This window comes from Heloderma suspectum, chromosome 2 (genome assembly GCF_057233095.1).
Source record: "Heloderma suspectum isolate Gila_16-S chromosome 2, 16-S_ref, whole genome shotgun sequence".
Classification (NCBI taxonomy): Eukaryota; Metazoa; Chordata; class Lepidosauria; order Squamata; family Helodermatidae; genus Heloderma; species Heloderma suspectum.
In genome coordinates, this window is record NC_139459.1 from 58371114 (window position 1) to 58384785 (window position 13672).

Below are 13672 nucleotides of genomic sequence, written 5' to 3' on the forward strand. Positions count from 1 at the left end.
GAGGGGGTAAGGAAGTCTTCTTCTGCAAGCCAAATTGCATGTGCCTAAATCTGGATCTAACCCCCAAATATTCATTTTACACAACTTATCATATCTATACCTATATCTATATCTATATCTATATCACCTATACCTATACCTATACCAATACCTATACCTATCTAATATCTATATCTATATCTATATCTATCATCTATATATCACATTTACTTTTCTTTCATGCAGCACGTTCCTGTGCATGTTTACTCAGAAGGAAGACAGCTCTTTTCCAGGAGCTCCATGAGAAAGTAACTGTTGACCCAAGTACCTTAAGTTCTTGCATGATCAGTTGTGCTCCTTTTGCAGACTGTGAGTTAATAAATAGTGAAGACAAAAAAACAAAAACAACCCTCCAAAATTGCACTGAAATCATTGAGTCACATATGGTGGGGGGTTTCTTTCTTTCTTTCTTTCTTTCTTTCTTTCTTTCTTTCTTTCTTTCTTTCTCTCTTTGTCTTTTTAAAAATGTGACTGGCTGTTAAGATCCAGCCCTTTAGGTTACATGCTTTATATAGCACTTATGTTTTGTATATGCAGTACCACTGAAACCCTAGATCTTTTCCAAGTACAAGAATGGTGCTTAGCATTTCTTGCATGACTATAGTTTAGTGCAAATAGATGTCAGGAATATTTTTTTCTGTCTTTTATCCTGTTAAACTTTACAGGTTGTAGCAGTGCATCTGAATACGTTTGAGGAGCTTTGACGTGCATACGTTCAACAAATTCACAGAGCATCTGTTGCGAAAAACAAAAAGATTATAACTTCCAATTTAAATTACTAAGTTCTCTCTGTCTCAACTTGTTATTGAAAGAAAACAGAATATCAGTCATGGAAAAAGCAATAGAATTGACAGCAGGCAGGGACAGGAGTGACAGGCTCAGCTAGGTACAGCTTGCAAATTTAATTTACCTGGAAAATAGGGTTGCAGGCATAGCTGCAGCTATGTCCAAAATTAGGCCAGTGTAGAATATGGATCTGAGTCCCATAAGCCTAATTATGGAACAGGTTTAGGGATGTGAGTCCCCTCCCCCTCCCCCTCCACTCCCACTACCCCTGATCCATATCATGTTACCACACGAACTGCAAATATGTTTCCTGTTGAACTGAAGGAAAGCTCTTCTAAACTACACCTATTTCACACATTACAGTATCCCTAAAAAGGAGATTATCCCTGCATTGGAAAATATGTGTGAAAAATAGAATGGGCTAAAGGCAAGGAAGGGAAGCAGAACGAAGTGAAGATTAAAGATGAGCAAATCTGTCAAGCTCAATCTTGTTGAGGTTTTCATTTTCCCACTGCCAGATTTGTTCCATCTTGATTCTATAGGGGGATGGCAGTGGGTAGGGATGTATGAGAAATTCATTTCAGTTAGTTTTAGGGATTTTACCCAGTTCGTACCTTCCAGACCGCAATCTGCGATCGAAGTCCATCCATTTCTCTGAGCTTGCAATGTGATTCGTGGACCAAAAAAAAATGTGTTTGATAGCATGTGTACATTTGAAAAATGTGCATGAAAAATGCATACTTTTGAAAAATGTGCACAAATACGCTTTAATCAATGGGAGAAGAATGTATACATTTCAAAAATGCATACAACTGATGCGTGAAAATGTGCATGGATTTTCAACAGAAAAGGAATAAAACAAAGGTTGCAATCTGATCATACTAGGGATGTCCATCACTGTGAAATCTGCCCCTTTGGGGGCTCAATGGACTCCCAATGAGCACCTGACTCAGCTCGCATTTTCAGGCTGAGCCGTGGGGTTTTTCCCAACGTTCAGGAACTTTCTCCATTTTTAAAAAGATACATACATAGAAATCTGCACAATTTGTGCCTGCAATTTGTGCACATTTGTATTTATGTAAATTTTTTAAAATGGGAAAATCCTCAAAATCCTCAGGAAATGATCCAAAGTCCACCGGGCTGAGCTGATGAAAGCTCAGTGAGTGCCACTCCCCAGATGGACTCCTCTCACATCCCTATCTGATACGGACTTGAGTTGGAACAAGCTTCAAGATGGAATTTAGAGAACTTCTATGAGCTTGAGCTTCGCTGATTCACACATCCCAAAGGGTGGGTGTTCCACACAGAAATGTGTAAGTATTTTTTGTGCACATTTCCCAAAGGTATGAACTTTTTGCACACATTTTTTCAAATGTACACAATTTTGTACACATGGACTTGTTGATGAAAGCGTGTTTATGTGCATTTTAGAAATGTACACAACTTTCTTTACACATTTTTCAAATGTGTGCATGTTAATGAACACTTTTTGTTTGTTTCTTTCATGAAATGCATTGAAAACCTGGAAACGCTCTTTCTAGCACTGGACGAGTCCCTGGCCTTGCACAGCGCATGGTGTGCAAAGCCACTCAGCACCAGGCAGGAGAGCTGCTCATCCTAATGCCAAGTCCACATCCCTGCTGTTAGGGCTGTTCAGGGACACACACCCCAACCCACTTCAGAGGCTGATTTGGAGCTTCTGAATTGGCCCCAATCCGCCTTGGCCCGATTCAGACTCAGTCCGACCCGCGTTCAACTCTGGATCTAAAGCAAGGCTCAGACATCTGAATGGGGGGACCCAAGTTGCACAACACCCCCCCCAGCCACATGAGCCCCCTGCTTCTTACCTGGTCTTACCCCAGGTAAGGGGTCTCTTCAAGGGAGTTGCCATGATTTCTCTTAAATCTTATGCAAATGGCAGCCGTAAGGCCATCATGTACACAACCTTACAGGCGATTTCCTTTCATCAGCTCAGCCCCCCAGACTTCAGCTTGTTTCTTGAGCATGGAGTTGGGCCAGCTTGTGGATTTTCCCTTAAAAAAAAATTACCTAAATTCCATAACCCTGATACAGTAGCTCCATTGGAAGCCCCTCCTCCACAAGAAACAAACAAACAAAGCAAGCAAACAAGACACCTGCATGCACAGAAATAATGGTATGACCGGTGGCTAATGACGGGGAGGGAGGGGCTGCCCCATATGATATTGGCTGCATCCCATCCATTTTATTTATTTATTTCATTATTTCATCAAGCTCTGTCCCCTGATGCAGATGCCACATGCCGAGAACATAGGGACACAAATGAGTGCAGGCTGGACTGTCCATTCCTCCCATCTGGAAGTACCCTATGTATAAATGGGACAATTTCATCTGACAAAAACCAAACCACCATAACACTTAGCTGAGTTTTGTCCATCACCTCTTTATATTAAGAATTTAAAATGGTTCAGGAAAGTGCAAGAGTCTTGCAGGGTCACTGGAGCAAACATTAGAACAGGACTAATTAAAGTATACAAATTGCTATATTATATAACCTCTCTAGGAAGAATGTGTCTCTAAAATGTACCAAACCATCAATGCTTTTGCATGGGAAGTGTGACTTGATGTCTTACTGTCAGTTCCATAGCTGTGCATGGGTACAACAGTGCCCTTAGATCAATAGCATTGCTTTACAGTAGATCAGTATCATCTGGCTCCATTACAAAGACAAAAACTAAAGATGTATCATAGATGTATCATCTTTAGATGTATCATACATCGGACAGCTGATGAGTAACCCTGAAACTGAACTGACATTAGTTACAGCAGTCTGTGGTTTCAACTGCCAGTGGTTATTTAGTTATGAGACAAACATGTTTCTAGGTTTGGGCCTCTTTATTATGCCCTCCATTTTCATCGTCTGACTTTCTTTTATGTGCTAACAATCCTGAAGCTTTTTCTCTCTTTAGTTTTTTCCCCTTTGGTGTGTGTGCCTGGATGAATAGATCAGTTGCCACTTAAGGAAATAATGGGAATGTTTGTGTGCTAAATGAAACGTTTCAAAGGCATGGAGAGATGTTGCAGATGCATAAAAGTTAGTCTAAATCCAATGCATAATGTCACAAAGCTCAATCTCACTTCTTTTGTGCAGTCCTTGACATCCCCTTCCCCTCCTTACCTGTTTAAAGTATGATGTACAATCATAGATGTTAGGAGTGTAGCATGCTGATGACATCCAATTCTGTTTGTCTTTCAGCAGAACTGAATGAGAAGCACCCACCTCAGACCTTAAGTAGTGCTTGCTAGCCAAGGGTAAACCAATGAACAAATTCTGACTGGATCTATACAAAATGGAAGTGACGGTGACTAGAAAAACCTTTCCCCAAAGCTGGTGGTAGGCTTTCACTTGCCTTTGTATACCAACTGCGCGAACAGAGTTTTCCTACATTTGCTATACTTTTAGACATCTAAGTGATGCCTCTGAGTCTGGCCACTAGAATACATCTTACCAACTCCATCTTCTTCGCAGATGACCTCTTTTCATAAAGTGTTGGAATACAGTCACAAACTCCAACTCCAGACCACCCCTGCCATGGGCACAGAAGACAGAGGGCTTTCTCAACTGTGGCACCGAGACGGTATAATTGCTTTTGCAGCAAGGCATGCCTGGCTCCATCACTACCCTCCATTTTGTAGGGCAGTGGCAGCAACTGTTTAATTCCAGAGTGGTTTTAGTTAAATTCTGCCTCTTCTATGATGTTTTCACTGCTGCTATTTTCATATGTTATGGCTTGTTTAGACGTAGTTTTGTTGTTTTTATTTTTAAATTGCCACCTGAAGTAATTTTTGTAGAAAGGTAGAGTATAAATTATGGTAATAACTAAGTACATAGAACTGACTGGGAAAGTTCAACTGGCATAAGATACCTTGCCTCCTCATTGGAATTGGACAATGGGAACAGATATAGCCAGTTCTCTCACCATCACTTCTTACATCGTCGGTTTTTTTTTTAAGGCATACACTTAAAAAACATTAAGTGTGAATGCAAGAAATCCATGCTTACAAACATGTGTAGCATACAGATTCACCAATCAGTCACGTTTCTGGTTTTGGCAGTGGGCAGTGGCTCTGAGTTGAGCTGAGTGGACAGGGTTGGAAGCTAGGAAACTGTCTTATATCTGGTTGGGCTATTTGTCCGTCAAGCACAGCATTGTCTACTCTCTAACAGGCAGTGGCTCACCAGGGTCTCGGCTCGGGAAGCAGACTTTCCCATCACCGGCTAACTGAGATACTATGACTTTAGAGGTGCTTGGAATTGAACCTGGGACCCTCTGCAAGCAAAGCAAATGCTCTACAGCTGCACCCCCAAACTTGATGTTGCTGTATAATGTTGATCTAATAACTGCTCTTTTAGTTTCCAGGCCTAGTTCAAAGTGCTGGTTTTGACGTGGTTTGGGCAAAATGTACCTTAGAGACCTTTCTGTTACGTACCTCGCTCAAAGTCCTCTCTACATGGGTTTTCAACAACAACAACAACTAGTGCTGGGCTGAATATCCCACACACTTTTGCATGGCTGTTTCCCCCCTGCCAAAGTGGGTGAGATATTCAGCAATTTGTACTGGGGGGGGGGGCTAGGGATGGGCTGGCACTAGGGATGTAAGAACTCACCCTAGTTCGGTTCTCTGTGCACTCGCCAAAGCAGCGTCCCTGCTCGTTTCGTCCCCAAACCTGTGCTCGAGCCACCCACGAGTTTGGTGACTTCCCCAGCACTCACCGTGAACCTATTCGGTGAGCGCCACCATTTTCGTGCCTTTGCTTTCTAGAAAGAACAGGAAGTTTTAAAAATGCGCATATTCAAATATGCACAGTTTGGAGCTGGGAATGCTAAATAAGCACAATATTCAAGGGATTAGACCTCTAATATTGTGCTTATTTAGCTTTCCCAGGTCCAAACTGCACATATTTCAATATGCGCATTTTAAAAACTTCCTGTTTTTCCTAGAAAGCAAAGGCGTGAAAATGGCAGCGCTCACCAAATGGGTTCACGGTGAATACTTTGAAGCGCGAACGGGCACGAGTGGGAGGCGAATAAGGAAGGACAAAGTCTCCTCAGCAGGTGCAGTTCAGGTGTCACTGGCAGGAGTTGCTCCACAAATTCCCAAACCCCCAACTGCCCTCGCGACATCCCTAGCTGGCACCCCCTGCCTGGGTTCTTCAGGCACCTGCCCAGCCCCTGCCCCTGCTTGCGCACACCTGGACCCACACCGCTACCTGAGCCGCCCACAATCACCCAGATGGCCTCATTGAGCTTCGTGACTGCCATTTTTTAAAAAAAAAAATTGCAATCACAAAAATGTGTGTATTTGTGTAGATGCAAAAGGGGGCTGTGAGTGGCCCATATATGCAAGATTACAGCTGTTTGCTTGCCTGTAATCTTGTGAATATGGGCCGTGAACAGCCCCATTTTGCATATATGTTTGTGAATATGTACATTTTCATAAATGCGCATATTCACATATATGGAAATATGTGCATTTGCAAAAAAGCATATATTCATGTATATGCAAAAATACCCTAACCCCAGCTCCAGCTTGTCTGGCAAAAGGGGGGGGACATTGCGGGTGGGTGGGGTGAGAAGTGGTGGCTGCTGCCTATTGGGTGCCCCCCGTGGCACCACCAAACAGGGGAGGAGTCGGCAGAGCCCTCTTAAGCTCTGCGCTCCCTCCAAACCAGCTCTCTCGCTCTTGCGGCTGACCTGGAAGTGACGACCAGCTCCTGGCTGTCAGCAGAACCATCCCGTCGCTCCCCCCGAGATTGCAGCCGGCGCGCCTGCGGCCTGTCCGGTGCTGGTGCTCGCTTGAGTGGCACACGTGCCTCGTGGGTGCCGGCCTCGCTGCTGTGGCTCGCGCACTGGCGCTCGCCGCTGTGGCACGTGCGCCCCTTGCCTCCGGATCGCCGGTGGGGCGCTTTCGCCGGCGCTTGCTGGGCCTCCGGGGGTGCTGGCGCTCAATGCTGCGGGCGGCCGTCTCGCCGGCGGTTGCTGCGCCCCCGGGGGGGCGCTGGCGCTCCGTCTCGCCTGGAGACGCAGCCCCTCACTGGGTCTTGCCACGTCTTCAGAGGGGGACGCCCGCGGCTGTGTTGCGCGTGCCCCTCCCCTCTGGCTCGCTCGGGGGACGGCCTTCTCACTGGCATTTGCTGCGCCTTGGGGGACACGACCCTTGCGACTGCGGCATGTGTGCCCCCTGCCTCCGGCTTGCCGGGAGGCATGGCCCCGCGCCGGGTCTGGCTGTGGCTCCGGGTGCATCGGCGCTCGCTGCTGCCCTGCGCCCGCCCCTCGCCTCCGGCATGCCGGGAGGCGCGGCCTTCTTGCCGTGCTGCCTGGGTGCACCGGCCCCTCCCTCGGCGGCGCACGTGCCCCTCGCCTCCTAATGGCTGGGCAGGCGGCCCTCTCACTGGCGCTTGCTGCGCCTCTGGGGGCGCTGACGCTCGCGGCTGCGGCGCCTGCACCACCCCCGCCTCTGGCTCGCCGGGAGGCGCGGACCCGCATTGGGTCTGGCTGCGACTCTGGGGGGGGGGTTGGCGCTCACTGCTGTGCCCGCCCCTCGCCTCTGGCTCGCCGGGAGGTGCGGCCCTCTTGCCGCGCTGCCGGGTGCACCGGCCCCTCCCTCAGCAGCGGACGCACCTCTCCACTCCTGCTTTGCTGGAGGGGCGGCCCTCTCAGTGGTGTTCGGTGCGCCTCCGGGGGCGCCGACGCTCGTGGCTGCGGCACCTGCGACCCCCGCCTTCGGCACGCTGGGAGGCACAGCCTCTCGCTGGGTCTGGCTGCAGCTCCGGCGGCGTCAGCGCTCGCTGCTGCACTGTGCCCGCCCCTCGCCTCCGGCTCGCTGCGCGCTGCCAGGTTCGCCAGCCTTCCTCAGCAGTGCACACGCCCCTCGCCTCCCCGTCCGCTGGCTTCCGCGGTGCATGGCCCCTCTCCTTTCAGCAGCTGTTCTCACTGCTGTAGGGGTATTAGCGAACAAGACCCAATGCGGTGTAGCTGTGAGTGCATTTGCCGGGGGGTGGGTGGGCGGTGATCCTAGTTCTAGTGCCCACACAGCCATGGAAGCTCACTGAGTGACTTCATGGGTCTGTCACAGACTCTTAGCCCAACCTACCTCACAGGGTAATGTAATGAGGAGGATAATGTAAGCTGCCTTGGGCTCCTTGCAAGTGGTAAACGGGGGCATATAAATGCAATAAATAATGATAATTACTAAATATATATAATGCAATACTTTTTCCCATGTGCATCGTGCTCAGCGCATGCCTTCTCTGTCCCCCCCCCATCATTCATATCTGGCAGTTATACTGGCCATTCATCCTTGGCATTGCCCTACCTAGGGTGGTGGACAGTGACCTGCCTGCACTTGCCAGGCATTCAGCCCACTCATACCCTGGGCCTGCCTCTGCCCTACAGTAAAAGGCTATAGGTGCTGCCTTGGTTGACCTGGGGTCCTGCTGGTTAGACCTCTCTAGGATCTCGACTCCTGTGGGTTTACGCCCCTGCCTGCGTTTGTGCTTTCAGGGATTGGCCAAGTAGTGGTTGGAGTATTGCACTGGGACCTAGGTCCTTGTTATCTTTCCTGGCGCTAGGCCTCTGGCAGCCTGATACCAAGCACCGACCCTGGACTCCACCTTCTTGCATCATGCCCCAGAAGAAGGGCCATGGTGCAAGGAGGGGGAAGGGTAGGGCCCACCGCCAGGAGACCTCAGCCTGGGCCCAACTCCAGGTCTGAGGCAGAGGCGGGCCCAGTTCTGACCTTAATCCTTGCTTGCCTGGAGGCTGCTGAGTGTTCCTCAGGAATTCCTCCCCCTCCCCTGGCCAGGCCTAGGAAAACCATGGTGGTCCAATCCAAAAGGATGCGTCAACAGACCCAACGTGGCTATTTTTCTATTTCAGCATGTCTGATGCCGTTGCAGCTTCCACCTCCTCTTCACCGGCTATTCTTGAGATCCCACTGCCCCCAGAGGGGCTCTTTTCTCCTGCGACTTCCTCATCCCCCGTCACCCAAGCGACGCCATCCACTTTGCCGGTTGGGGATCAGAACTTGGTCACAGTGGGTTCAGTGCATCTGGATGCCATAGAAGCATCACCCAGCCACCTTGTCTGCAGCGCGTCTGGGCGCCATGGCGGCCTCCACCTCTTCTTCGCAGGCTCACCTTGGCAGCACACTACCGCTGGAGGCAGCCCACCCACCTGAGGCAGATCCATCAGCAGCGACGCAAGTAGCATCATTCACCTTGTCCGCTGGGGGCCAGGGCGCTGCGGCCCCCGATCCATTGCGCCTGCACACTATTGAGGCTACGCCCTGTCTTCGCAGGGTCTCCCAGGCAGCACACCACCATTTGAGGCGGTTCACCCTCCTGGGGCATCCTGTTAGCAGCGTTAGCAGCATCATCCCCCCTACTTATAAGGGACCCTGGCATGGCTGCCCCGGGTATGGGTGAGACAACCACACACCCCTATATATGACTCCTGGGACACATGCGGTTCCGTCAGTCATATCTTCAGTCACACTTTACGCCCCTTTCGTTAGTGTCTGGCTGAGTCCTGCAGGGTTAAACTTAGGATCTCTTGTCCCTACTCCCACACGCCCAGACGCCCACATACGTGGCAATGCTAGGTCCTTTCACTAATCCCGTGAGAGGAGCAATGCCCATCCAGGCTGCTTCTTCTGCAATTGGCCTTCACCTTAGGAGTGGCACAGCTGCCTTATGCCGAGGCCGTCTGTGGAAGGGTCGCTACTAACCTTCTATGCGCTGGGACCTGAGAGACCAGGGCCTTTGGGCTACTAGTTATGTCTCCTTCCCTGCCGGATTGCAGCAATAGGTCTGACAGTGGCCTCCACCTATTGCGGGCCCAGTGATTTGGCACTGCATGCTGAGCTGTGAGTACAGCCCCATGGTCACATGCTCCCAAACCATTGCCATTTTCCGTCAGGGGTGCTCCCTTGGTAGCAGATCGCACCCATCCTGTCCAATAGCCCGGGGGTGGCAGGGTCCCCCTAGGGGGGGGCCAACACTGCGGGAAGCCTGTAGCAGGTTACTGCCTCTCCCAATGTGCCCCAGCCTGGTCAGAAGGGTGCCGCTCCTTCGGTTTTTTAAAATGCTACTCCCCATGACATCCCTTTGGGAGTCCAGGCTATTCCATAGCCTCTCTTTCCTGTAAGCCAGCCCGTTCTTGACGAGACCCCTTGGGTGCCTGGGCCCTGTTTGAAACACCTCTTCCGAAGATATGGTTGTCTCGGTCTGGTAGACCGACCCCTGGTCCCTGCTGGGCATGTTGCTACATGGGGTCCAGCAGCGTGGGTAGTGTTCTCACTTAATCAAAGCATTTGTCCCCTTACCTTTTGATCTCGGTGTCACTTTCGCCCACAGGACAGTGGGCCTGTATGCCGCATTACATTCTGGGGAATCAAGTTTGATCCCCTTGGGCAATGTTCTCTACACCCCCCCCCCCCGGACAAATCTCTGGCCTTCAGGCCGACACCAGGTGGTTTTTTACATCTCCCTAGGGTCTCCCTCGGGGGCCCTTGTATGAAGTTGTAGGGCAATTTTCTCAATCTCCCCGGTAGGGTAGTGGCCCCTGGCCATGCCTTCCTGTGCCGGCTCTGTTCGACAATACAGGGACTGCAGCGGCTGCACCATCGGACCAAGGTCACTCGCGCTGTGCGTCTGGATATGCAGTTGCGGCTTCAATATTGCGGGATTTTAATGCTCAATGCCAACCTGCAGATCTTACCGGGTGCCGCTGGTACCCTGAGTTTCAGAATCGCATGGCTGGTTTGGTGGTGCCCTGGGCAGCAGCCTCAGAGTTGGGCCACCCCTGGAATTTGTCAGGACCAGCCTTCTAGAGTCCTTCCCCATTCACCTAGCCGTACACATTGGGGCCAACCTCATAGCCAAGTCGTTAACCCTCTTTGTACGACATGGCCACTGTGCGAGTTACTTAGTCCCTATCCCACAGAAATCGGGGATCATGTCGTTGGGCAGACCATCCATGCCCCACTGTCTGGGTGTCTACATCTGATTACAGGCCCACCATGTGCTGGGTTTTGGCACACCCAGTTGCCGATGCTTTGTCATGGAATCAGATCGACAGGCTCTGGGCCTTACCCTCATGGGTGTGTCTGTTACTAGGTACCATCCTTGCAAGACTACATGGGACCGGCGTATCGAAGCTGAACATATTATCCTAAATTACATAGCTTTACGTGCTGGTGCCACCAGGGTGGGTATGCCGTCCCGCACCTTAGGAGCAAACGTCAGTCAGGACTCTTGGCCCTTCCCTATACAGCCTTGCTGCAATTCTGCATCTCTTGGAAGAATAAGGGGGATATCAGCTAGAGCCAGGACGGGCGAGCTGGCCTTTTTTAGTCTTCTTGGCCACAACAAGGAGAGTTACTGACGCCAAGTAGGGATGGCGGAGAATTTCTCCCCGAATCTTCGGGAAGCCAAACGCCAAGGCATTCGGCCCCCCAAAAGTGTTGGGGAAATTCTCCGCCGGTCCCCCGCCCCCCCCCCAGGATGGGACTTACCTTCAGCGAATGTCCCTCTCGGCGGCGGGTCCTGGTGGCGGTTCGGCAATGTTTCGTGGGGGGCGGGGGCATCGGCCGGTCTCCCGACCAGCTGCCGCCGCTACCATTACAAAATAAAAAACTAAGTAAAAAAACAACAACACACACCCATGATAGGCTACGTGACGATTTACGCAGCCTATCACGGCTAGATTTCCAAAGTCAGCCGTGATAGGCTACGTAAATCATCACGTAGCCTATCACGGGTGACTTTTTTGGGGGAAAAAAAAGCGCGTACGCAAATGGCGGCGGCCCATAGGCGCCGCCATTTGCGTTCCTTATTTTGGCACATCTAGTCTACGTAAAGATTTACGTAGACTACGGTGAAAATAAGGGCAACACAAATAGCGTTGCCCTTATTTTCGCCGTAGTCTACGTAAATCTTTACGTAGACTAGACGTGCCAAAATAAGGAACGCAAATGGCGGCGCCCATGGGCCGCCACCATTTGCGTACGCGCTTTTTTTTGTTTTTTCCGAAGTCACCCGTGATAGGCTACGTGACGATTAACGTAGCCTATCACGGCTGACTTTGGAAATCTAGCCGTGATAGGCTACGTTAATCGTTACGTAGCCTATCACGGGTTGTTTTTTTTTCACTTTTTGTTTCGCAGCCGGGGAGATGGGGCGCTTCTCTCCAGCCTGAATTTCGGCTGGGCGAGGCGGGGCGCCTCCCCCCCCCGACCTGAATTTCGGCCGGGGGAGGTGGGACGCCTCCCCCCCCTTGCCTGAACTTCGGGGGGAGAAGCGAAGCGCCTCCCCCCCACCGCGAAGCCAAGCTGCGAAAAGGTAAGTGACTTTAGTACATCCCTAACGCCAAGTCAGCTTTCAGTGCCAGGCATCCACCGTGAGGTGGTGGCGCGGCCGCCTCCACCTTTTAGCAAGATTCTGGGCACCCTCTCGAGATTCCCTTTTTGGGTTCCGAGATAATGGCCCTCCATTAGCCCCTCCCCATATGGCGTTTCACTGTCCCACGCTGCAGCTTTAACAGCTCTCTGCGGGGCCCTTGGGATTTTCAGGGTTGTTTTGGGTTCCTTATCTGGCTTGTCCAGAAGGGCCTTCAGATACTACGATGTACAGGTCTTTCCCACTGTACTCCACCTACCCATTCAGAGGTTAATGCCCATCAGGGTCATCACTAGGGATGGGGGAGAATTTCTCCCCGAAACTTCGGGGGGCCGAGTGCCAACGTGTTCGGCCCCCTGAAGTAGTTTCGGGGAGAAATTCTCCGCACCCCCACACCCCCCACACCCCCCCGGGACGGGACTTACCTTTCCCGAATGTCCCTCCCGGCGGCGGGTCCCGGCGGCGGTTCGTCAGGTCTTCAACAGGGGCAGAGGCGGCAGCTGGTCTTTCGACCGGCTGCCACCGCCGCCATTCCAATAAAAGTAAAAAAAAAAAAACGCCCCCGTGATAGGCTACGTGATGATTAACGTAGCCTATCACGGCTAGATTTGCAAAGTCAGCCGTGATAGGCTACGTTAATCGCTACGTAGCCTATCACGGGTTTTTTTTTTCACTTTTTGTTTCGCAGCCAGGGAGACGGGGCGCTTCTCTCCAGCCTGAATTTCGGCCCGGTGAGGCGGGGCACCTCCCGCCACGGCCTGAATTTCGGGGGGAGCAGCGAAGCGCCTCCCCCCCACCGCGAAGCCAAGCTGCGAAAAGGTAAGTGACTTTCGTACATCCCTAACGCCAAGTCAGCTTTCAGTGCCAGGCATCCACCGTGAGGTGGTGGCGCGGCCGCCTCCACCTTTTAGCAAGATTCTGGGCACCCTCTCCAGATTCCCTTTTTGGGTTCCGAGATAATGGCCCTCCATTAGCCCCTCCCCATATGGCGTTTCACTGTCCCACGCTGCAGCTTTAACAGCTCTCTGCGGGGCCCTTGGGATTTTCAGGGTTGTTTTGGGTTCCTTATCTGGCTTGTCCAGAAGGGCCTTCAGATACTACAATGTACAGGTCTTTCCCACTGTACTCCACCTACCCATTCAGAAGTTAATGCCCATCAGGGTCATCTAGGGATGGGGGAGAATTTCTCCCCGAAACTTCGGGGGGCCGAGTGCCAACGTGTTCGGCCCCCCGAAGTAGTTTCGGGGAGAAATTCTCCGCACCCCCCCCACACCCCGCACCCCCCCGGGACGGGACTTACCTTTCCCGAATGTCCCTCCCGGGACTTACCTTTCCCGAATGTCCCTCCTGGTCTTTCGACTGGCTGCTGCCGCCGCCATTCCAATAAAAGTAAAAAAAAAAAAAAAC